The sequence below is a fragment of the Gouania willdenowi genome, unplaced genomic scaffold (genome assembly GCF_900634775.1).
Source record: "Gouania willdenowi unplaced genomic scaffold, fGouWil2.1 scaffold_350_arrow_ctg1, whole genome shotgun sequence".
NCBI classification, from domain to species: Eukaryota; Metazoa; Chordata; class Actinopteri; order Blenniiformes; family Gobiesocidae; genus Gouania; species Gouania willdenowi.
This window is the reverse complement of record NW_021145113.1, coordinates 69,990-94,332: the sequence shown is the minus strand read 5'-3', so window position 1 is coordinate 94,332 and position 24,343 is coordinate 69,990. Positions and strand designations below refer to the sequence as shown.

Genomic DNA, 24,343 nt, shown 5'->3' with positions numbered 1-24,343 from the left:
TATTTACCAGAACAGAAAAGTTAGAAAAGTTTGTCATTTTATATGATTTGAACGAGATAACACGTGGTTATAAAAAGTAGATATTTATAGTAAATGAAACATGTTTTATTTTTACATCCTAAGTTCATTATGATGCTACTATACATTTCACTGTTATGTGGAACATTTAGAATGTTACACTGTAAAACATAAATATAGACAACATACATTCTATAATGTCTCATCTATGACTAAATAAAATAACTTTTATATGAGCTGTTTTATTTTAGTTATAGTTTAGACACAAATGTTTAGTTTTCAGCCCTAAAAAACAAAAGGATTATCTGAGAAAGAAAGGGGCGGTCCTCTCTGTTCTTCTATACCAAGGGTTCTTAATCTAGGGGTCCAGACCCCATTTGGGGTCACGAGACACTATTTTCATCACTTTTTATTGCCATATTTTTGTTTCTTTAATATAATTGTGTTACGTTTCTCCCATTTCTGACACTTCTCCATCACATTTCAATGTCTTTTCATCATTTATAAACCTTTTCCACCACTTTTCCACCTAATGTCAGACATGTTGACCCATTATAGTTACTTTTAATTTTTCACCATATTTCATGATTATTTTAGTAAATTTAACCACATGTGACATGTCCATTATTTGTTCTCTATGTTTGATATTAGGCTGAACTGTGATCAATAGATCAGCTCACTGACTTTATCTTATGAACACACAGTCCCAATGGTTAGACATGTGTTCAGTAGACCAATGACCTCTGGAGTTTCCAAGGTGAAACATGTCAACGCTTTGGATCCAAAGGATTGAAAAGATGTGAAAAACTGCAGCTTTTTCTCCTTTATCCTAAAATCACAAACTACATGTGATTATTGTGGAGATAGTTTGTCAGAAAGCAGACGATAGACCTTCACAGTTGAGTCTGATCTGAGTGTTTGTAGATCAAATAAATCATGTGAGTACAATGAGTGTGAGAAAAGAACGTGAGCAGCGTAACCACAGCAACAGAAGGAAATATGAATCAGGTGGGATGTAGAAGTGGAATGGAAATACCAACTATTTACTAATGCTGACGTTAATGCTGCTTAGGCCACAGATTGTCATCTACACCAGTGTTTCTCAAATGGGGGTACGCCATGCCACTACAGGGGTACTAGAGGGAGACAATGACATTTACAGTGATTTCAACTCAATAAAAGACACAGATGTGTAAATATAATACTTTATTATTAAATTAAAAAAACACCTAAATGTAAATGAGATGCTAATAATAAATATAAAAAGAAGGTTCTGGATCTAATGAAATAAGTGGTGGATGTTGTTCTGAGGCCAACCCTGGGGTCAAACACAGGTTTAATGGTGTAAAATAGTGTAAATGTGTGATGTTTAATAACAGGATTATTGATCTCTCTCTCCTCCCTCTGATTGGCTCGTATCACTCAGCTTTGGCTCCGCCCCACTTCCATGTGTCCCAGCTTCTTGTCTGTGGTTAGTTAGTGGAGCAGGTGTGTAGTTTGGAGCTGTTGTGTTTACACACTCAGAGACCAACAGCATTTTCTTAGTTGCTCTCAATGCTGCTGTTGCCCTTTGTTGCCTCGTTGCCCCACTTCACCTGCTGCGTTAGAGCTCACCTGTCCATTCAGTGACACCACCTGACAGGTATGTTTATCTTGTTCCTTTCCCATTAGCTACGCTAAGCTAAGCTAAGCTAGTGTTATTAGAGAGGTGGAGACGCTGCTGCTTTGCTTTGCTATGATTCCTGCAGTCAGGGGCTGTTCTAGTGATTTGGAGGCCCCAGACCAGGGTGTCCAACTCATTTTAGTTCGGGGGCCAAATACGGACCAGTTTGATCTCAAGAGGGCCACAGATTTTATGCTGGAAAACCAGTCATTTCAACATTATTGTGCCTTAGTTTGTACTTCTATGTATACATAAAATACTAAATATGTAAGAAAATAATATCTAATCAACAAGTGACAGATATCAGTCCTAACAGGATCTATACTTTGAATAACCTAGATATTTTTTGACCAATTTCTATTTATTTAAGGAAAATGTTATGTCATAATTGGAGGAAAATGTAAAGATTTTGTAAGAATTTTGAGTTATTCCACCAGTTTAACATTAAAAGTGACTGTAATAAATATGTGATAAAATCACCAGGAAAACTGTGACGTGCACTCTCGTGCATTTAAATGCTGGAACATTTCTTTTGGATGTGAAATCTTAATTGGAAATACATTTTTATTTCTTTATGGTTTTGAAGACTAAATTTTGCTGCCACCAACTCCTAAGTAGGTGTCCAGAGTGTCCTCATGATTCTAATCATTCTATATTTACCTTTTATTAATTGCTATATATATATATACTGTATATTGATGGAAAGGTACAGGTGATGTTATTTTCCAATGTCTGTACTTGTGTTATGTTGATTCATTAACTACATTTATTACATTTATGTGCTGACTCATGCTGACAGTCATGTATCGTATCATTTATTACTAATCAAAGGTCTACTGAAATCTTCCACGTTGTTTCAACTTTTTAAATTATTAAACTATGTAACTTTTTCCATCTACATTTTAAACCTTTAACAGTGAACTTCAGCTGTTCATCCATTCTACACCTGATTTCAACTTTTTTAATCTTTCAACCCATTTTAACTATTTTCAACCCTTTTGAACTTTTTTCAACTTGTTCAACCCATTTTAACATGTTTCAACTTTTTCAACCGATTTGGACTCATTTCAATTTTTTTCTCACTTTTTTTTAAATCACTTTCAACTTTTTCAAACCATTTTAACTTTTTTCAAACCATTTTTACTTTTTTCAACCCATTTAAAAAATTTTCAACATTCTCCACAAATTAAAACTTTTTTCTCCTTTTTCAACCAATTTCAACTTTTTCAAATGATTTTTCAACCCAAATTTAACTTTTTTCAACTTTTTCAAGCTTGTTAATGCTTTTTCAACCCATTTAAAAAATGTTCAACATTCTCCACAAATTTCAACTTTTTTCTCCTTTTTCAACCAATTTCAACTTTTTTCAACTTTTTCAAACGATTTCAACTTTTTCAACCAAATTCAACTTTTTTCAACTTTTTAACCGATTTCAACTTTTTCCACCCATTTCAAGTTTTTTCAATTTTTTCAACCTTTTCAATTTTTTCAATTTTTTCAACCTTTTCACATTTTTAAAAAAGTTTATTAATAAATAATAATGTTTATTTCAATTCATTATTGTGTCATAGCTTGTACTTCTACGTGAACATAAAATACTAAATATGTAAGAAACAAACAATATACTGTATAATCAATCAGTGACAGATCTACACTTTACATTTCCTAGATTTTTTTGACCAGTTTCTATTTAATTAAGGGAAATATGATATCATAAAGAACATGTAACAATTTTGAGTTTTTCCAACCGTTTAACATTAAAAATTACTGTTATTAATATCAAAATGAGGTCACGATCTAAAAAGGTTGAAACCACTGAACTAATTACTGTTTATTTCCATTTATTTACTAAATGAGATGATTGAAAATGTGTGTTATCACTCATTCATTCTATCATTATGATCTATAGATGTTTTTAAATAGTTTTCTCAGTAAAATGTTGAAGTGGGATAAAGGGGGGACGAGGATTCAGAATTCAGAGAAAAGGGAACTAGAACCAAAAAGGTTTGAGAACCATTGATCTAAATAACCAGTTTAACTGGGAAACACACGTCAATAATCTATGTTCCTGTTTACAGCAAAGGTTGTATTATTTACTCAGACTAAGAGTGTTTGGTGTCAATCTAAAGATGATGTTTTTGTCTCATCAGCTGTTTTAGAAAGCATCATTGGTTCCAGAATGACAGCGTGGTATGGTAAACTTTGTGTCCAGTTGAGGTGAAAATGAAGTGTCTGGTGCAGACAAGCCTTGTAGGTTGTAGGAAGGACTAACATCTCCATGTTTCAGTTCCTCCACCATTTCACTTCTAATTTATGTGGTTGTTCAGACCTAAAATGCCTGATTTTACAGCAGCTTTTTCAAAAAACGTCAGCAAAAGTTGCATCATTTTGATGTTTTATTATTTTCTATAACTTTGCCTAAACTGGTAAATTTACCAGAAAACCTGGTTGCCTTTGAATTATTTCATAACAATAGAGAAAAAAGCTCAGATTCTCAATAATTTAACAAGATATGGATTATTTCATCACATTTTAAAGGTTTCCAGTGCAGAGAAAATTACAGAGAATCAGTTTGTTTTAGTTTTTGAAACAAAAACTAAAAAATCCTAAAATGAATAAATGGTTCTTTTCCTGTGAGAATCTCATCAATGCACTCATGACTTTTGCTACAAACACTTTTACTGTAGAAGAGTCTCATGTGTTCAGTCATTTGGGAACTTATTTTATACTGTTATTTATTAATTGGGCACTGCTTTATATTTGAATCTGTGTTTGCTTTTTCATTTTAGGACGTGATAGTAATAACTAGTTTTAATATAATAATATTTAAGGAGAAATTATTCTACATTTTCTAACCACCCTCCACATCCCAGGCCACGGTGACCTTAGTATTGACCTATGCTGCCCATTGGGTGAACCAGTTCTGGTAGTTAATCATAAACAGCATAAAGCTGTTAAATCCCTGAGTCAGGTTTATGATGAGAAGTGATCACACACACACACACACACACACACACACACACACACACACACACACACACACACACACACACACACACACACACACACACACACACACACACACAGAGTGTAGACTTTGAACAATAGTCAATCATCAACTGCCTGATCAAAAATCATTGACTATAACATTATCATGGAAACACACTCCACACCCAACCCCTCGGGGTGGGGGTGGGGGGTGGATGTTGGCGGGGGGCCATTGGGTTGGAGTTGATGGCGGGGAGCGCTGGGTCCTCAGCTCCTTGGGACTTTCTCGGGTGTGTATCTGGGGGCAGTGGCTACCTCTTGGCTTGGAGTTGCTCTGTTCCTCAGACAAAGGTCTTCTCTGCCTTTTTTTTGCTGGCTCCGCCCTGATATAAGTTTGAGAAAAGTGAATTTGTAGACAACGGTGTGCAGCCAATGGGCTGGTCATAATCTAGCATTAGTTTGTACTGGGCTGTTATAAAGCAGTACGTCTTATCACCGGGTCAGAGGCAGGAAAGTTCTAAGTGTTGTTTTCTGGCCAGAGACAGCAGGGGGATGAAAGACCCCCCAATCACCCCATAAACACTTGTATTACCCTCACAGGGTCTATGAGAAGGATTTATTAAAGTGAAGTTACTTAGTTCTGCTTTAAATCAAACACCTATAAGTAAATGAGATGCTAATAATAAATATAAAAAGAAGGTTCTGGATCTAATGAAATAAGTGGTGGATGTTGTTCTGAGGCCAACCCTGGGGTCAAACACAGGTTTAATGGTGTAAAATAGTGTAAATGTGTGATGTTTAATAACAGGATTATTGATCTCTCTCTCCTCCCTCTGATTGGCTCGTATCACTCAGGTGTTATAAAACATCAACTTTGGACCTGTTGCTTCACTTCACCTGCTGCGTTAGAGCTCACCTGTCCATTCAGTGACACCACCTGACAGGTATGTTTATCCTGTTCCTCCTTTCCCATTAGCTACGCTAAGCTAAGCTAAGCTAGTGTTATCAGAGAGGTGGAGACGCTGCTGCTTTGCTTTGCTGATTGGTTGGCCCCAGACCAGGTTTTCCAACTCATTTTAGTTCAGGGGCCAAATACGGACCAGTTTGATCTCAAGAGGGCCACAGATTTTATGTTGGAAAACCATTTCAACAATATTGTGCCATGTAATATATAATATGTAAGAAACCAACAATATCTAATCAATAAGTGACAGATATCAGTCCCAACAGGATCTATATGTTACTTTTATTAGATTTTTCATTTTATTTTTTTAACTAATTACTATTTAATTAGGGGAAACATGATGTCATAATTGGAGGAAATGTAAGAATTTTGAGATTTTCCAACAGTTTAACATTAAAAATGACTGTAATAATCATGTGATAAAATCACCAGGAAAACTGTGAGAACCTGCAAATATTGTTGAGTTTCATTTACACAATGATTGATGTTTTCTCTGTTATTTTTACTTCATCCTGTGGGCCAAACTAAAGGCCCCCAAGCAGGGCCAGAGTGGGACTCATTTTCAGCCCTGGAGCTTCATTCCTCAGACCGGCCCACGATTGAAACATATTATTATAATAATCATGTTCTAACCTTACATGTTGAGTCTACAATAGCAGGCTGTTCTGTAAATCCTTGTATGTCACTGTATTGTTCTAAAAGATTTCAATTCAGTGCAGGTAAAGGTTGCTTCAAAATATAGAAATATTTAAAGATGAGCGCACATCAACATTAGTCTTTACAACACTTATAAATGAAGAAAGTGGATACAAACCTTTTCTGCTGAACCCCCCTTAGAAACATGAAAAACCCTCTTCTTTATTTCCTTGCATCCAAGCTTTTTACAACACAGTGCACAAATGCTCACAGATTCTCACTTATGCTCACACCTGTATGGACTAACACTCACCTCATTCTATGTATCAGTTTACAGTAACTTCTTGGAATGTGCGTGGCATTCGCTCACAGGCTAAAAAGATTAAGATATTTGACTATGTATCAAGATTAAATGCAGACATTGTCTTCTTTCAAGAAACTCACTTACTTAAATCAGAAGAAAAATCCCTGACAGATTCAAATTTTAACAAGATATATAATTCATGTTTCAATTCCAGACAAAGAGGAGTCTCGGTTCTTCTCAACAAAAAGTTACCCGTTAACATAATCAACTCCGTCATAGACCCAGAGGGTAGATATATTATTATCAAAGTAGTAATCTATAATAAATGTTTCACAATTCTTAATCTATATGCCCCCAATAATGATGACCCTGATTTTTTCCATAGAATTTTCTCAGAGCTTTCAGACCTTTCTGCAGACTCGTCTCTAATCATCGGAGGTGACTTCAATCTGGCGCTCAACACATCATTGGACAGATCTAGTAAGTGCTCAAATACAAAACCATCTCGATCTGCTAAAGTATTAATGGATTACATGGAAGATCTTGGAATAGGAGATGTATGGAGACTGAATAACCCAACTAAAAAAGAATATACCTTCTTCTCCCCCGTGCATAAATCCTTCTCCCGAATTGACTTTTTTCTTTCAAATAATTCCATCGTACATAAGATGTCATCTAAAATACATCCTATAATTATTAGCGATCATGCCCCAATATCCCTCACCCTGCAGTGTGACTCTAATCAGAAAGTATCCTCTCTATGGCGCTTTAACACTTCATTACTTAATGACAGTAAATTTGAAAAAATTATAAGAAAAGAATGGGAGGACTTTCTATTGACAAACGACTCCCCGGAAATATCACCGTCCTTACTCTGGGAAACTGGCAAGGCTGTCATTAGAGGGAAGATTATATCATACTCTTCTTTTAAGAAAAAACAGGAACAGATAGCAGAAAAAACACTTGAAGAAAAGATCAAAGAACTTACGGAAGAATACGCAGCTAACCCTTCTGAACTTTTATGGGAAAAACTCCAAAATACAAAACTTAATCTGAATATCATCTTATCTAAAAAAACCGACTTCATTTTGCAACAATTACGATACAAAAACTTTGACTACAATAATAAATCAGGCAAATATTTAGCAAATCAGCTCAAACATAATAAAGAAAATTCCTTTATAGCAGCAATTTCTGATAACGCAGGTCAAACTTTAAACTTACCTCAGGACATTAATAACATCTTTCATGATTATTATCAAAACTTATACTCATCAAATTTAAACCCTGACCCTGAAGATATTAAAACCTTTCTTAATAAACTAAACCTACCACAGCTCACTATAGATCAGAAAACCACCTTAGACTCACCATTAACCTTACAAGAATTACAAAATGCTTTAGATAGCATGTCAACAGGCAAAGCACCAGGTCCAGATGGGATCCCTGCTGAATTCCTTAAACATTTCTGGTCAATGCTGGCTCCACTATTTTTCAGAGTAGTAACAGAGATCAAAAATAAAGGGCATGTAGGAGGTCACATGAATACAGCGAACATTAAATTGTTACTTAAACCAGACAAAAACCCCATATTACCCTCAAGCTATCGTCCCATCTCACTTATTAACACAGACTTAAAAATTATTTCCAAAGCACTCACATCCAGGTTAGAGAAAGTAGTACAGTCAATTATACACCAAGACCAGACAGGTTTTATTAAAAATAGACACTCCACAGACAATGTGAGAAGACTGTTTAATGTGATCAACATGGCACAGAACTCTAAAAAGAAAACAATAATCTTGTCACTCGATGCAGAAAAAGCATTTGATAGAGTAAACTGGTCATTCCTCCTAACTGTCCTTGGCAAATTTGGCTTCGGAGAATCATTCATACAATGGATCTCCACCCTGTACAATAAACCTAAGGCCTCAGTAACCACAAACAAAATAACATCCCAAAGCTTCACACTGCAGAGGGGAACCAGACAAGGCTGTCCACTCTCACCTTTGCTTTTTGCAATATTCGTTGAACCTCTCGCAGCAGCTGTACGTCAGAACTCTGTTATTAAAGGAATCCACTCATCCATCTCAGAACACAAAATTAATCTCTACGCGGATGACATTTTACTCTATTTGGAAGAACCGCAATCCTCTTTGGAGGAAGTATTTAATCTAATAAACAGCTTCTCTAAATTATCAGACTATTCCATTAACTGGACAAAATCATCAATCCTCCCTTTGACAAAAAACTCTTGGAATCCTGAACACCAAAATCCACAACACCCCTCCACCACAAATACAATTAAATATCTAGGCTTAAATATATCACCAAACTTAAATGAATTAATTAAACTAAATCATGATCCGATGTTGGACAAAGTCACAGAAGATCTGCGGAGATGGAACAATCTCCCCATCTCACTACTTGGCAGGATAGCCTCAGTTAAAATGAAAATCTTACCAAAAATAAACTACTTGTTCTCAATGATACCACTGAAACCACCAAAACAATGGTTTCAAAGATTAGATTCTACAACTACAAAATTCTATACTAGAAATAAAAAACCTAAAATAAGCCTTTCTACCCTTCAAAAAAACAAAGACGAGGGTGGTTTAGAAGCCCCTAATTTCATGCATTATTACTTAGCAAACCAAATACTATATTTAACAGAATGGCTAAATCCAAAAGAATACTACAACACCTGGCTAGAAATAGAACAGTTAGACTGCAAACACATTAAACTCTCTGATCTCCCTTTTATCACTGCGACCCTCAAACATCACAACTGCTTTAAAAACCCACTAATTGCCTCCACACTGACTGCATGGTGGAAAGCCCTGGACATCACAAATAGCCAATTAAAAACTAGTATACTCTCTCCAATCTGGCACAACCCCGACTTTAAAAATAAAAAAACACCACTCTATCTGAAGACATGGGAAGAGAGTGGAATCACTCATCTCCAAGACCTTTTTGAAAATGACAAGATCAGGTCATATAATAATCTAACCCAAGCATTCGATATAAATAAAAGTAACTTTCTACAGTACTTACAAGTAACAGAGACAATAAAGAAAACCACTCCACTAGACTTAACTACGTTACAACCTCCAGAACTGGCTATATATATGAAAAAAATCTCAACAAAATCAAAAAAACTCTCAAAAATATACAGAGCGCTTTCGAACACTAACTGTAATTACTTACCAATCGCGAAGTGGGAGGCCGAACTCTCAATCACCCCGAGCACTGATTTCTGGGCAGAAATTTGTTGTAATACTTTTAAGATGACAAAAAACACAAACCTTCAGCTAATTCAATACAAGGTCCTCCACAGATCCCACATTACCCAACAGAAAATGCATAAAATGGGCTTCTCAGCAACAGACATCTGCTCTCAGTGCACCCAGAATACAGCGGATTCCTATTTACATGCCTTATGGCTTTGCTCCCCAGTTCAACACTTTTGGATTCTAATCACTGAAAAACTGTCCTCCATTTTGGACTACAGAATTCCTTTATCTCCAAATCTTTGTTTGATTGGAGACCTGACAATGCTTCAACCTCCAGCAAACCAATCACAATCAATCCTTGCGGCACTAGCCATTGCAAAAAAAACAATATTACTAAATTGGAAAGACAAAAAATCCTTAAACATAAACCAATGGCAAAATCTCCTCACAGAATTTATTTCCATGGAAAAGATGTCTGCTCTCAGAAAACAAAAAAAAATAACGTGCTTTGAGGAGCGTTGGACTCCTTTTTTAATTGCATTAAATCTAAATTTTTAAAAGCCTGATGATCTAGCCTGCAAGCGACTGCCAGCACCACTCTTTACTAACGCACTAGCCCAACTGTAGGCCGGGGCCGCCTTGGGCCTCTGGGGTGGTCTTGGTCAGGGGGGCTGGGGTGGGTTGCCGGGGTGCCTTGTTGCCTCAGCACGGGTGTGCATTCCTTCTGGGTGTTCACGGGGTCCCGGGGCTGTTTGATTTGGCGCCGTTGCCCCTTGCATGCGCATCTGGCTGGTCTCTGGGGCTGGGGCCCTGCGTGCTCCCCTGCCGCTCCTTCCCCTTGCTCCCTGTCCCCCTGTCTCGTCCTCCCCCCTCCTCCTCCTTTGCTCTTGCGCCCGCCATCCTGTGGGGTTGGGTTTGGGGGGCTCCCGTTGGCCTGGGGCACTGGTGGGGGGGCTGTGGCTCCCGCCTGGGGGACGGGCGGTGCCGTGCCGGGTGGGTTGGCTCGGGGGTGGTCTCGTTGGGGGGCCTGGGGTGGTGGGGTCCTTGGCTCCGGTCCGGGGGGATCCGGGGTGGGGGTAGCTTTGGGGGTGGCTGCTGCCCGGGGTCGGCGATTGCCTCCTGGGTTGCTGGGTGGCGGGGTGTGGCTGTGGGTTGCTCCGTTGGCCCTTGCGGGTCCTTGGCTTGGCTCCCTGGGGCGCACCTTTGCTAGGGATGTCGCTTGCGCGGCGAGCCAGGCGGGGCCCCCTCGGGGGCTTTTTGTACGACCGCGATGGCCGGGGTGTGGACGTTATGGCTAGGGGGTGGGGTGAGGGGTGCTATGGGGCCTCCCCGGGGGTCGTATTGGGCGGGTGTGCGGGGGTGCGGCGCGTGGTTCCTGGCCCGGTGGATCCGCGTTGGGATTGGCTGGTCTGCTGGCTGGGTGCACCGGGCGCCGTGGGCGCGATTCCGGGGCGGGGGTGCCCCGGGGGCGGATCCTTGGGCTACGTGTCCGGGGAGGTGCTCTCCGGCCATCTGCCCGGGGACCGGCCGCGGCTCGTGGCGGCGCTGCGCAGCCTTGGGCGGGGCGGGGCTGGTGGCCTTGGGCCCGCTGTTGTTCGGGGTGTGCTGGCGTCGGGGGGGTGTCTCGTGCCGGTGTGTGGGTCGTCGGGGATTGCCTCCGTGGGGGGGGGGGGGCTCTATTGGCGCCGTTGGTGTGGGGGGGCGGTTCCGGGCTGGGGGTGCTTCGGTACTCTGGCTTGCCGGTCCGTGGCTGGCGGGATGGCCCTGCTTGGCGGTGGATGGCGTCCTCTCTCGTCGGGGGGGCCGGGGCCGCCTCCCGGTGGAGGGTGTTGTATCGTGGCGCCGGGTGGGCCTGTGCTGGCCCTGGTGTGGGCATGGGCCTCCCCCCTGCTCGGCCGCTCCCCTTGGTGGCGGGGTGGCGTTGCTCCGGGCCGGCGGGCGGCGGGGGTCGCCCCCTGGGGCGCCGGGGGATGTTGTTGGTGCCTGGCTGTACCCGGGGGTGGGGGGTGTCGCCGTGCTCCGCGGGGCCGGCGCGGTCTGGGGGGTGCCGTGGGGGGGGGTCTCCGGCTGTGCTGTTCCGGGGCCCGCAGTGCCACTTGCCCGTCTGCGCCATCTACCCTCTCGCGTGGCCCGCCACGCGGACGGGCCCGGCTCACACTGGACAGGCCTCCTACATGTTCACTTCACCCCACTCCCAGCTGGTCTGGCTCACTCACTAAATGCACCACACACCAATACCCAACCCTTGGGGGGCTGGATGGTGGGGCTGGGGGTGGAGGGGCCCGCCACCTGTGTTACTATGTAGTGGCGTGGGGGCGGCCCTCCCACCTCTAGTTGCCCTACTAATCCCTCCAATTTTAATCGCATCTCAACATGTCACCCCCCGGAGGGTGTATCATCATTTACACCCTCCGGCCTATTACACCACATACACATAAATCCACAGAGGCTGGAGGGGGAGCACCGCTCCCCTCCATCCCCCTTCTTTTAATTACACCCCATACATTCACCAAACACACACATTCACACAGGGGATCGGGAAGTGCCTCTCCATTGGGGAATGGAGAGGCACCATAACAGGGTGGTGGGTTGGTACACATATTTGGGCCTCTCCGGTGGGGGCCTGGCCCCTCTGTTGGTGGCTGAGCCACTGCATAGAGTAAAAGCACATCAAGATGGTGCGGTCGGGCGTGGCGGTGGGTCTCGGGGGGGCTTTGCCGGGGTTTCTCCTTGCGGGGTCTTTCCGGGCTGTGTCGGCCGGGTGGGGCGCGGGGGTGCCTCTCCCCCTTGGGTGTGGCTTGGTGCTTGCTTTGTCTCCTGGTGGCCTTGGGGGCGGGCCCCGCGGTGTGCGGGCCCGGGGCGGCCTGCCTCGCCGGTTTGGGGGGTGGGTGTGCTGGGGGGGTGCTGGTGTCCTCACCGGGGTTGGGGCAGGGTTGTTTGGCGCCTCGGGATGATGCTGTTTACTGGGGGGGCGGCGTTAGCTGTTCCGATGGTTGAGGTTGCTTTCGGCCGCCTGGTGGGTATGTCCTGCCATCTGCGGACTGGTGGGTGGGTCCGGGGCATCTTTGGCTGGGGGCTGCTGTCCCGCGCTGGATGTGTGCCGATGGGGTGCCTCCGTCCCCGCGGTGGGGGTCGCCGGTTGCTCGCGGGCCGGCGGGGGGCGCTGCCCCGTGGCTTGCGCTGTCCGGGGGGCGGCGGGCCCTGGGCTGCTGGCCTTGTGCCGTCTGGGGCTGTGCGGTCCTGCTGGGCTGTGGCCGGGACCTGGGCTGGGGTGGGGGGCGCGTCCCGGGGGGCTTGGCCCGGGGGCTTGCCCTTGGGGGGTCCTGGTCCCTGGGGGTACTCCTGGGGCCCGGGGTGCTTGGCCGGCTGGCCGGGCCGGTCCTGGCGGGGGTCTTCTGGGGCGGGTGGCGCGTGCCGCGCCCTTGCATACCTTCTGGTGCGGCCCCTGCTTGGGCAGTCCCCCGTGAGGCAGAGTGTCGGGGTGGGATTAGGGGGCCACATCCCGGCGGGGCGGTCTGGCTTGGCCTCTGGAGGGGGCCCTGGCTTTAAAGAACTGAAGCTCGTGGCGCGGGCGGCATCAGCATCTGGGGCGCCCGGGGGGGCTGGGTTGGGGTGCCTGGGGACTGGCGGGGGGACTCCCAGCGGCCCCCTGGTGCCTTATGCGGCTTGGGGTGTGGTCGTTCGCCCTGGGCGGGCTGCTCCTGGTGCTGCATCCATTCCGGGTCCTCCTGGCCTGAGGTCGGGTCCTTGCTGGCTCTGGGCTCACCGGCGGGTGCCCGCCGGCTGCCTGTTCGGCGTGGCTCTGGTCGTCTGCTGGGCGTGGGCTTTGGCTCCTCCGCTGGGGTCTCGGGCGGGGGGCTCTCTGGGCCCTCCCCTCGGGGGGCTGGGCGCGGGGGTGTGGGTGGTGGTGGGGGGGTGGGGGGCTGGGGGGCCTGGGGGTTGGGGGTTGGAGTCGGTGGCGTGGTGCGCTTGGTCCTTGGCTCCTTGGGGGCTTTTCGGGTGTGTATGGGGGGGGCAATGGCAGCCTCTCGGCTTGGGACCTTGGGGGCGTTCGGGGGGCTGCTTGGCCGTGGGGTGGTCGCCGGGGGCCCCTAGATCTCTCGCTCTTTCTGCTGGCCCGACTGCTTCTTCGGGCCCGGGGGCGGCTCATGGGTTTTGCAGTAGCGGCTCTTGGAATCACATTTGTCATGGACGCACTGGCCTCGGGCTGTGGGATAACACTCATACTGGGCTCAACCATAGACACGTTGTTCCCAAATACCTGTTTTATGTAACTTCCACTCACTTCCTCCTCTGCTCACAGCCACCACCATTATTCCTAAGCCGCACACTGGTCACCAGACTGGCTTGATAACACAACAATAAGCACAATATACACAACCACAATTTCACATCACATCACTTGAAACTTATTGATTATTCCCCACCCATTCGTTTTCCTATCTTGTATCCCTCCTCCCTGTTAACTCCCCCCCCCCACCCCCCTCACCCTGGTGTAACACTGCCCTCTCTCTTTTACATCCTCCCTTTAATAAAGTATTTACCCTTCCCTAGGGAGGGCTGGTGATGGTCACAATTATGCAATGAAATAAACTCATTTATTTAATTGCAATAATAATTAAAGCCGCGAGCGGCGTCATAGGTTCCGATGAAGCGGCCGGGGGCGGTAACCCACGGTCACGTATACCACTGTTGGGGATTTGGGAATTGGCCTAGAGTTATAAGCGTTTTCGTATAACGGTGTAGTTATGGCGAGGGATTTTCCTGTGTCATGATAGGCCCCTCCCACTTTTCACAGCCTGCTCTATTTGCCATAGCAATGTGCTTCCATCTAATAAGATTCATCCTACAGTGTTTTGAAGTCAACACGACATGTCGTCTTGCAGCTAGAGCTGCTGGTGTAGGACAGCCCAAGAAGCGGCGCCCTCTGAGAGCGCAAGGCATTGTGGGTGTTTTTGGTTATCGTTTGTTGTTTAGCTCTGGACAGTGATCGTGTGTATCAAATATGAAGCAGTTTGAACTTTGCACTCTAGAGTTATAAGCGTTTTCGTATAACGGCGTAGTTATGGCGAGGGATTTTCGTGTGTCATTATAGGCCCCTCCCACTGGCCATGATGGGTAATTTGGTCATCGAGCGTTGTTTATGGATGGACAATCATCGTGTGTATTAAATATGAAGCAGTTTGAACTTTGCGTTATAAGCATTTTCCTATTATAGCGTGCTGATGGCGAAGGATTCTCCCGTGTCATTATAGGCCCCTCCCACTTTTCACAGCCTGCTCTATTTGCCATAGCAATGTGCTTCCATCTAATAAGATTCATCCTACAGTGTTTTGAAGTCAACACGACATGTCGTCTTGCCGCTAGAGCTGCTGGCATAGGATGGCCCAAGAAGCGGCGCCCTCTGAGAGCGCAAGGCATTGTGGGTGTTTTTGGTTATCGTTTGTTGTTTGGGGCTGTGTGGTCATCATGTGTATCAAATATGAAGCACTTTGAACTTTGCATTCTGGAGTTGTAAGCGTTTTTGTATAACGGCGTAGTTATGGCGAGGGATTTTCGTGTGTCATTATAGGCCCCTCCCACTTGCCATGATGGGTCATTTGGTCATCGAGCGTTGTTTATGGATGGACAATCATCGTGTGTATCAAATATGAAGCAGTTTGAACTTTGCATTGAAGCGTTATAAGCATTATTTTATTATAGCGTGCTGATGGCGAAGGATTTTGCAGTGACATTTTAGGCCCCTCCCACTGATCACAGCCTGTTTTTTCTTCCATAGCAATTTGCTACCCTCTGTGTAGGTTCATCCTACAGTGTTTTGAAGTCAACACGACATATCGTCTGTCCGCTACAGCTGCTCGTGTAGGACGACCACAGAAGCGGCGCCCTCTGAGAACGCAAGGCATTATGGGTAAATTGGTTATCGTTTGTTGTTTAGCTCTGGACAGTGATCGTGTGTATCAAATATGAAGCAGTTTGAACTTTGCACTCTAGAGTTATAAGCGTTTTCGTATAACGGCGTAGTTATGGCAAGGGATTTTCCTGTGTCATGATAGGCCCCTCCCACTTTTCACAGCCTGCTCTCTTTGCCATAGAAATGTGCTTCCATCTAATAAGATTCATCCTACAGTGTTTTGAAGTCCACACGACAGATCGTCTGTCCGCTACAGCTGCTCGTGTTGGACGACCACAGAAGCGGCGCCCTCTGAGAACGCAAGGCATTATGGGTAAATTGGTTATCGTTTGTTGTTTAGCTCTGGACAGTGATCGTGTGTATCAAATATGAAGCAGTTTGAACTTTGCACTCTAGAGTTATAAGCGTTTTCGTATAACGGCGTAGTTATGGCGAGGGATTTTCGTGTGTCATTATAGGCCCCTCCCACTGGCCATGATGGGTAATTTGGTCATCGAGCGTTGTTTATGGATGGACAATCATCGTGTGTATTAAATATGAAGCAGTTTGAACTTTGCGTTATAAGCATTTAGGTTCATCCTACAGTGTTTTGAAGTCAACACGACATATCGTCTGTCCGCTACAGCTGCTCGTGTAACACGACCACAGAAGCGGCGCCCTCTGAGAATGCAAGGCATTATGGGTAAATTGGTTCTCGAGTTTTGTTTATGGCTGTACGGTCATCATGTGTATCAAATATGAAGCAGTTTAAACTTTGCATTCTAGAGTTATAAGCTTTTTCCTAGAACGGCGTCCTGTAAATGCTAACCGTGTACATGACCTTAAATGACACCGGTCGAAAACACAAGGCATGATGGGAAATGTTTCAAAGCAGTCATGACCAAGCTTGGGCACATGTCCTTTGTGTGAAATTTGAAGCTGATCGAAGTTTGTGTGTCAGAGTTATGGAGATTTGGAATTTTTTGCGTGCTAACGAAAATTAGCATTGCATTTTTGTGGCGGCGCCACGACCAAACCGTGACAGATACAAAAATTCTTTCGATAACTTTTCATCTTCAATGGGTCCTATGTGGTGTTGCCAAGTTTTAAGCGAATCGGATGAATCCCCTCAGACTAGATAGCGCAGATGCGTTTCGAGGGCGAAACGCCATTTTTGACCTTTGACCCAAGATGGCTGACTTCCTGTTTGGTTTTGGGCGGGGTCACAATGTAACTTTTTGCTCATTCTGGGGCGGAGACTACACGTGGCGATTTTCGTACATATCGGTCAAACCTGGCGGTCGTGCGGTTCCATCGTTTTTTTGGCGGCGAAAACGCACGCTACGCGTGCGTTTTCTGTCCGTTTTTTTTCACGCCACCTAATTATCAAATTTTTCGCCAGGCCTGAGGTGCGTGCAAATTTCGGTGAGTTTTCGGGCATTTTTAGGGGGTCGAATTAGCGATCAAAGGCGGGCGGGGTATAATAATAATAAAACGATATAATAGCGAAAACAATAGGTTCCTCTGTCCCATTCTGGGACATCGGAACCTAAATAAAATATGCATTGCTGTTAAAAGATTGCACTTCTTGTAGTGTTAACCTTCAACAGCATGTGCAAACAAGGTGAAAAAAAAAAAAAAAAAAAAAAAAAAAAAAAAGAAACATGAAAAACTCTCAGGAACCTTTTTTGAAAAAAAAAAAAAAAAAAAATGACTATTTTTCAAATCTTATAGAAAATAATATACAATTTGCAATCACATATTTTAGAACAGTAATACAGCTCTATATTAATATATTTCAAAGAAAAACATTTTCTATTTTTCATAAATCATTAAATGTATTTTAAATCAGCATCACTTATAAGAAAAGTAGAATGGATGAACATGAGATGTTTAGGACATGACCACTACACTAACTACATCTATAATTAATCACCTGCTTCATTTATTAAAAACAAGATGGAAAATCATCAAATGCATTAATTATTCAACATTAATTATTCAGACAAATTGGGTTTTAATTCAGATTCTTATTTTTTTTTAAAGCATAATTAAGTAGGGATTCGAGGCTGATGGGCTGTGGGGGTGCAAATGGGAGGGGGTGTGGCCACACCTCATGTATCTGTAGTTCATATGTCTATACCAGGGGTGTCTAAACGTGGTCCACCAGGATGTCAATGTGTCCCTGATCCAACACTTCTGATATCCTGAAGCAGTTTTGCTAATGAGTCTCCCAGCTGTGTTAGAACAGACACATTAAAAACACGTTGGACCCCCGACCCTCCAGGACCAAGTTTGGACACCCCTGAAACTGACAGAGAGCATGGATGTAATGAGTCAGCAGAAAAAGGAAAGAGCTGCCAGTGGAGGATCAGTGACTTTGATAGAGTGATCAACAGAGTTATGATTGAGGATTGTTCATAAACACCTGTGTCACGGACTGAGTTTACCTCATACTGAGATCCATTATGAGCATATATGCACATGCGCATTACGATAAAATTATTTTTTACAAAAAAATAAATAAAAATAAAATAATAATTCAGTTTTGTTTATTTTTGTTTTCAAAGTGAAAGAACACGTGTTAGTGAGTTTAGACAAACACTAATGTCCATTTATCTTAAATCAATCAGAGCTAATGAACAAACAGATGTTTTCTATGAAACAAGGCCACAGAACTAAAAGAGAAACCATAATGAGCTTTGTTTATGTTCTAACTGAAGACCTTCAAATGACCTTCAGTCTGTTAGAGGAAGACATTATGACTAGAAACATAGAACACTAGCAGTGTTAATGTAAACTATGTGTTGAAGTGTTCTGATGACACTGTATTCCTCACTTTGTTGGCTGTGTGATGCCAACTTTATCACCATCAATGGAAGAAAAACCCAAGAGATGGTTCTGGACGAGGGTTGGGCATCGTTTGGATTTTAACGATTCTGATTCTCAATTTTGATTCCTGTTCTAAACGATTCTTGATTCTGATTCTTTGAGTTGTGCAGGTCAACAGGTCACAGATTTCACAGGATATTTTTTTATTTGAAAAAACCTTTACACAGGTTATTTTTATTAATTCACTGAGTTGATACAGTTTAATTTGGTTGCTGTAATGTAACTAAAGTATTCACTTACAAAGGTCCCAACTGTAATGGCAAAACTGAAAGTTGCTGAAACAACACTACAAACAAGTTGTCATCAGTCTAAAAAACATAGAGCTACAGATGGATGTAAAACTAAATAAAATAAACTCAAACCCTGTAGCAGTCATGTGACAAATCAAATCAACAGTTCTTGTTGAGAAAGATTATTATTATTCTGGATTCAGTGGAAACTATAAAAATTATGGTATGTTGTGAGCCAGTTTATATTGCAAGGAAGATATTATATACATAAATGTAATTGGAGTCTAAATTCACGCACTGGTGACGACATATGCTAAGATGGTGGCGGCCCGAACCCCAGGCTAGACTATTTAATAAGAGCCTTAAAAGACATGGATATAATAAAAAGAGTGGATGGACGGAGGCATAAACATGCTGACTTTCACACACGGACTTATTAAACACACACGGACCTCGGTAAACACGGTAAACAGAACAGGCTTCCCTGGAGGCTGGCACTAGGACCCAGAGACGGAGTAAATGCATCCCCATACTGCATGTACAGGCTGTGATTTCACCAGTTTATCATTTTATCACAAAACTTTCAACATTAAAATTAAAAAAAAAAAAAATCCAACCAATTTCTCCTCCTGTGTCCTGTCTGTTGGAGGCAGGTTTTCCTGCATTAGCATCATCGCTACACATGCTGCTTCTAGCTACGCTAACTGCTACTACTAGCTACGCTGACTGCTGCAACTAGCTACACTGACTAATGCTGCTAGTTATGCTAACTGTTGCTACTACTAGCTACGCTGACTGCTGCTACTAGCTACGCTGACTGCTGCTGCTAGCTATGCTAACTGCTGCTACTAGCTATGCTAACTGCTACTACTAGCTACGCTAACTGATGCTACTAGCTACGCTAACTGCTTCTACTAGCTATGCTAACTGCTGCTACTGGCTATGCTAACTGCTGCTACTAGCTATGCGAACTGCTGCTACTGGCTATGCTAACTGCTGCTACTAGCTATGCTAACTGCTGCTGCTATCTACGCTATTTCCGCAGAAACAACCTTGAGCTTTTCTGGTCTCTCCATCTATAAACTGGTCCTCCCTGATCTTTCCAACTCCCAGAATGAGGAAAACAAGTGATTCCTGAATGGTCTCTGCAGCCCCACCCACTGGTAAAACGGTGTTCCTACGGGCTGTTCAGATTCAGCTCCTGTCGTGACGTCACCAAAGGAGTCATTTTCATAGGCCGACCTCCTCTGAGCACTGATAGCGGACATTCGAGAGGGGGGCGTTCATCCCCGAGGTGGAGTTTGGTGTGTCCCGCAGTGAGATAGCAGTAGTGTTTTTCAATGTTGTCGCTCAGAGCTAAACACATGCAAATGGCTTTGTTGTTGGTTGTACAAATCAACATAGGTGCCTATATTCTGTCCCAGCTACAGAAGAACAGACAACATGCTAGCTACGGTTCGTGGTAGCTTGTATGTGTGTGCTAACCACTTTAAATCAGACTGCTTCAGTAACGAGGGTCAGTACAAAGCTGGCTTTGCCTCGACATTGAACCTCGTGAAAGGATCTGAACCAACTAAGCATGTGGAGATGAATCGATACTAATCAAAGATGCGCAATGCAAGTGTATCGATCCATTCAGTGTGCATCGGTACAATTGACGGGTGAAATCGAGATGCATCAGTCACTGCGTGCCTGCATCAGTAAAATCCATGGTTGCATCCATATTTTCATCCATCCATTTTCTGACCCACTTGTTCCTGTTTTCAGGGTCACGGGGCATTTATTTATGTTGTATTTCAATCTATCCTGTTTTTCAAAGGCACATTGAATGCACCACAAGTAGTTGTAAAGACCAAATAGTGAAAGGTTATAATTATTATTCATATTATATATGTTAATGCTACTGTATTAGCCTAATTCCTGCTAAACAGTTCACATTACTATCTGTGGCAGACAGAAATATGTACTATTATTATAAATGTGACGTTAAGTCACTCATTGAGAATGTCACTGTTTAAGTTGTGACAGTGTGATAAACTGGTTCTAAACGTGAGGAACCAGTTCCTGTTCCTTATGTTGAATCTGGTTCTAAATCCAAACCCTGCTGGTGAAAAGAACTGTTCATATATATGAATTCATGCTGTTTTAAGCAATTTCTAACTTTTCAACTTTTTCAACCCATTATCCAATGCTAATGCTTGGATAATGTTTACACTATGTTTTTGCTAATGCTAAGCTAATGTTAGGTTAGTGCTAATGCTAGGCTATTGCTAATTCTAGCCTATTGCTAATGCTAGGCTAATAATAATGCTAAGTTAATGCTAAGTTAACGCTAATGCTAAGCTAATGCAGTGCCAGCACCTGCATCCTCACTTGCATTTTCTTCAAGTAATGCAAATATTCTAGTTTTTATTTTTTAGTTGTGAATAGAGTTGCCACCCATCCTTTAAAATACGGAATCGTACCTTATTTGACCATTAAATGGTGCGTCCCGTACTGAGCCAAAACAGAATGCTGTTTGTTCCGTATTTGCATAAATCACCAGAACACTAAATATGTCCGTCAGACTGTTACACACAAAGTAAAACACAGGAAATGCCAAGACCAGCCACATCATGGTGGTGGGATCTATGTAGGACCCCTGCTCTCTGTGGTGTGTCCTGTGTACATGTGTGGATGTGTGTGTGTGGTGCTTTCAGGGACTATTGGAGAGTAGAGAGACGACACACATCAGAGCTGCTCTAACACTAAAAATGTCCAACTTTAGACAGTTTTCAGTGTCCCACGGTCAAACAACTTCAGGAAAACAACACTGTAGATATGAACAATCATCATCATCTCCTGAGGATGGTACAGTAGACACATCATGGTTGGACTGATTTAATAAACTACTGGGATTTGATTTTATTTATAGGATGTGGAGCTCAAAGGTCAAAATTGGAATGATTCCGTATTTTAAGGGACGGGTGGCAACCCTAGTTAGCATCACAGCGTGTAGCATTTAGCGTTAGCATCACAGTGTGTAGCATTTAGCGTTAGCATCACAGCGTGAAGCATCTAGCATTATCATCACAGCGTGTAGCATTTAGCGTTAGCATCACAGTGTGTAGCACTAACTCTCATCCAGTCAGTGTGCTGTTAAACTTTAGAGTTCCAGATATTTGTTGTGAAACTCAGAGCTTTGACATCTTTTATCTTCTCTAATGTGTTTTCACTCTTTACCATGATACTCAGGTAGCGCTGTCTGTCTCACACTCATATTTTCAGCTCATCATCTCGTGACGTGGAGATGGATCAGGACACGGTGAAGGAACAACATGAGATCCAGACTGAAGATCAGAGGTGAGACCACGTCAGAGCTCAGCACTCACACCTCTGTACATCAGTGTTACACTGTGTGTGTGTGTGTGTGTGTGTGTGTGTGTGTGTGTGTGTGTGTGTGTGTGTGTGTGTGTGTGTGTGTGTGTGTGTGCGTGCGTGCGTGCGTGCGTGCGTGCGTGCGTGCGTGCGTGCGTGCGTGCGTGCGTGCGTGCGTGCGTGCGTGCGTGCGTGCGTGCGTGCGTGCGTGCGTGTTCAAGGACCAGGAAGCAGCTCACATCTGGACCTGGACCCAGCTGTGAGTCCTTTAGAAGTGACCAGTCCATGGACAAACTCATTCACTTCAAAGGAGGTCCATCTACTGACCCACAGTGAGTCCACATAAAGAAGGTTGCTGGTTGTCTTCCTGATGGTCCAGGGGCCTCATTTATTGATCCGTTCATAGAACTGGTTCTAAATACGTTCAGACCAATGAAATGTAGAATGTGCACCAGTACAAAAAGAATCAGTATTTATGAAGCGTGTGGACAGAGGTCGTACACACAGCAGTGTTGATTAATCCCACCTGTTCTAAAGCTAGCACATGTTCAGGCTCATTTACATTAAGACACGCCTCCAATTGACCATATATGGTAGCAGCTATCCTTTTAACCCTCCTATTATTCTTGATGTCAGTTTGACCTCATTCAATGTTTATCACTCAAAAAATAATAGACTTTTTTTTTTGCTTTATATTTTATGACTTTTCTTAATTTGATACAATTGATTAAACATAAGATGATCATGATGATATTTATTCATTGTGATGAACACATATTACACACATTTGGTGTAAAACGTGTGTGACTTTACATCTCCACACCTACAGAGGGAGCGTTATTACATGACATTGTAAATTAAAACTGATATTTAATTTTTTCATTTTTAAACATGTGAAACCCCTCACACACAATAAACAACCACAAAAACAATAAAACCATAAAGTAAAAAATAAATAAACAAAAACTCATCCACTGTTAAAAGAGGAGTGAAACTTTATAGTGAATAACTCCATAGGAATGTGTATGAACTGTGTATGAATGATGGTGGTGGTCAGAGGGGCCGTAGGCACCAAATGGTAGCCACACTTCTGTCAGTCTGCCCCAGGACACCTGTGGCTATAATGTGGCTTACCACCACTACTATGACTGGTGTGAACAAATAATTGTTTCTGTTCACGCTTTGAGTTTTTTTTATTATTATTATTATTATTATTATTATTATTAATGTTACAAAAAATAACAGAAATAAGTAAATGAATCTATAAGGGGGGGGGGGGGGGTCACCAACATCAATCACTATGGTTCATTGTGTGAGAGTTATGAATGTTCACCACACATTAGAAAAGATTTAGATGAAATATTTTCCAGATCCACTAACTGTAAAAGTGAAAGTTTGTCCTGATGATGGCGCTGCAGTAAAGGTCAAAGGTCATATCATCACCACAACCAATAGGTTCATACTCTAGTGTTCATTAATGTTGTCAGTAAATTTGAGAAGATTTAGATGAAAACTATTCCAGATAAATGAATTCTAATGTAAAAGTTTGTCCTGATGGTGGCGCTAGAGAACAGGTCAAGGTTTTATTGTCAAGGCCTTATTAATGGATTCAACAAATAAACAAAGTGTCTGACACTAAGGCCCTATGCTACTAATCTAGATTATTATATTAGTTTTATTATATCTCTGTTAGCTTCAACTAATCAAACACTCCCTGTCAGAGAGATGCTGTCCTACGAAGGTCGATAACAACATGCTAATTATAGCCAAGTGTTTTCAGCCTGGGTACGTGCACGTTCACATGAAAGGGGTGGAGCTAGCAGCGTCTGACCAATCACTACAATGGAGAAAACTGGCAGAGCGAGCGTCTTTGCAGGAGGAGGAGCTTATGATCTTACACTTGCTGTATGAAAGGAGCTTCTTTTTATAAATAAAATGTGATTGATTGATTGATTAAATAAATATCATGAATTCATATCCATGATGACAGTGAAGAGCAACAATAGTGCTGCCCACCAGGAGGCGGAGCTTTTATACTCCCTCAGATCTGATCCACTTCATAATCTGGTCTGACCAGGTTAAAACGTTGTTGTTTGTTCCTACATGTAACACTATTTTAGTAACAGTTGCTGGCAGTGTGGGTAACATTTGGTTAAGTTTGT

General features: G+C 43.1%; 1 long non-coding RNA gene across 1 annotated transcript; it reads left to right on the top strand.

The window, feature by feature from the left end:
- The first annotated feature begins 1,494 nt into the window (after positions 1-1,494).
- On the top strand, positions 1,495-22,148 carry LOC114459809 (uncharacterized). Its single transcript, XR_003673473.1, has 3 exons — positions 1,495-1,660; positions 5,525-5,613; positions 22,092-22,148. It is a non-coding gene; the product is annotated as an uncharacterized LOC114459809 (long non-coding RNA).
- The last annotated feature ends 2,195 nt before the right edge of the window (positions 22,149-24,343 follow it).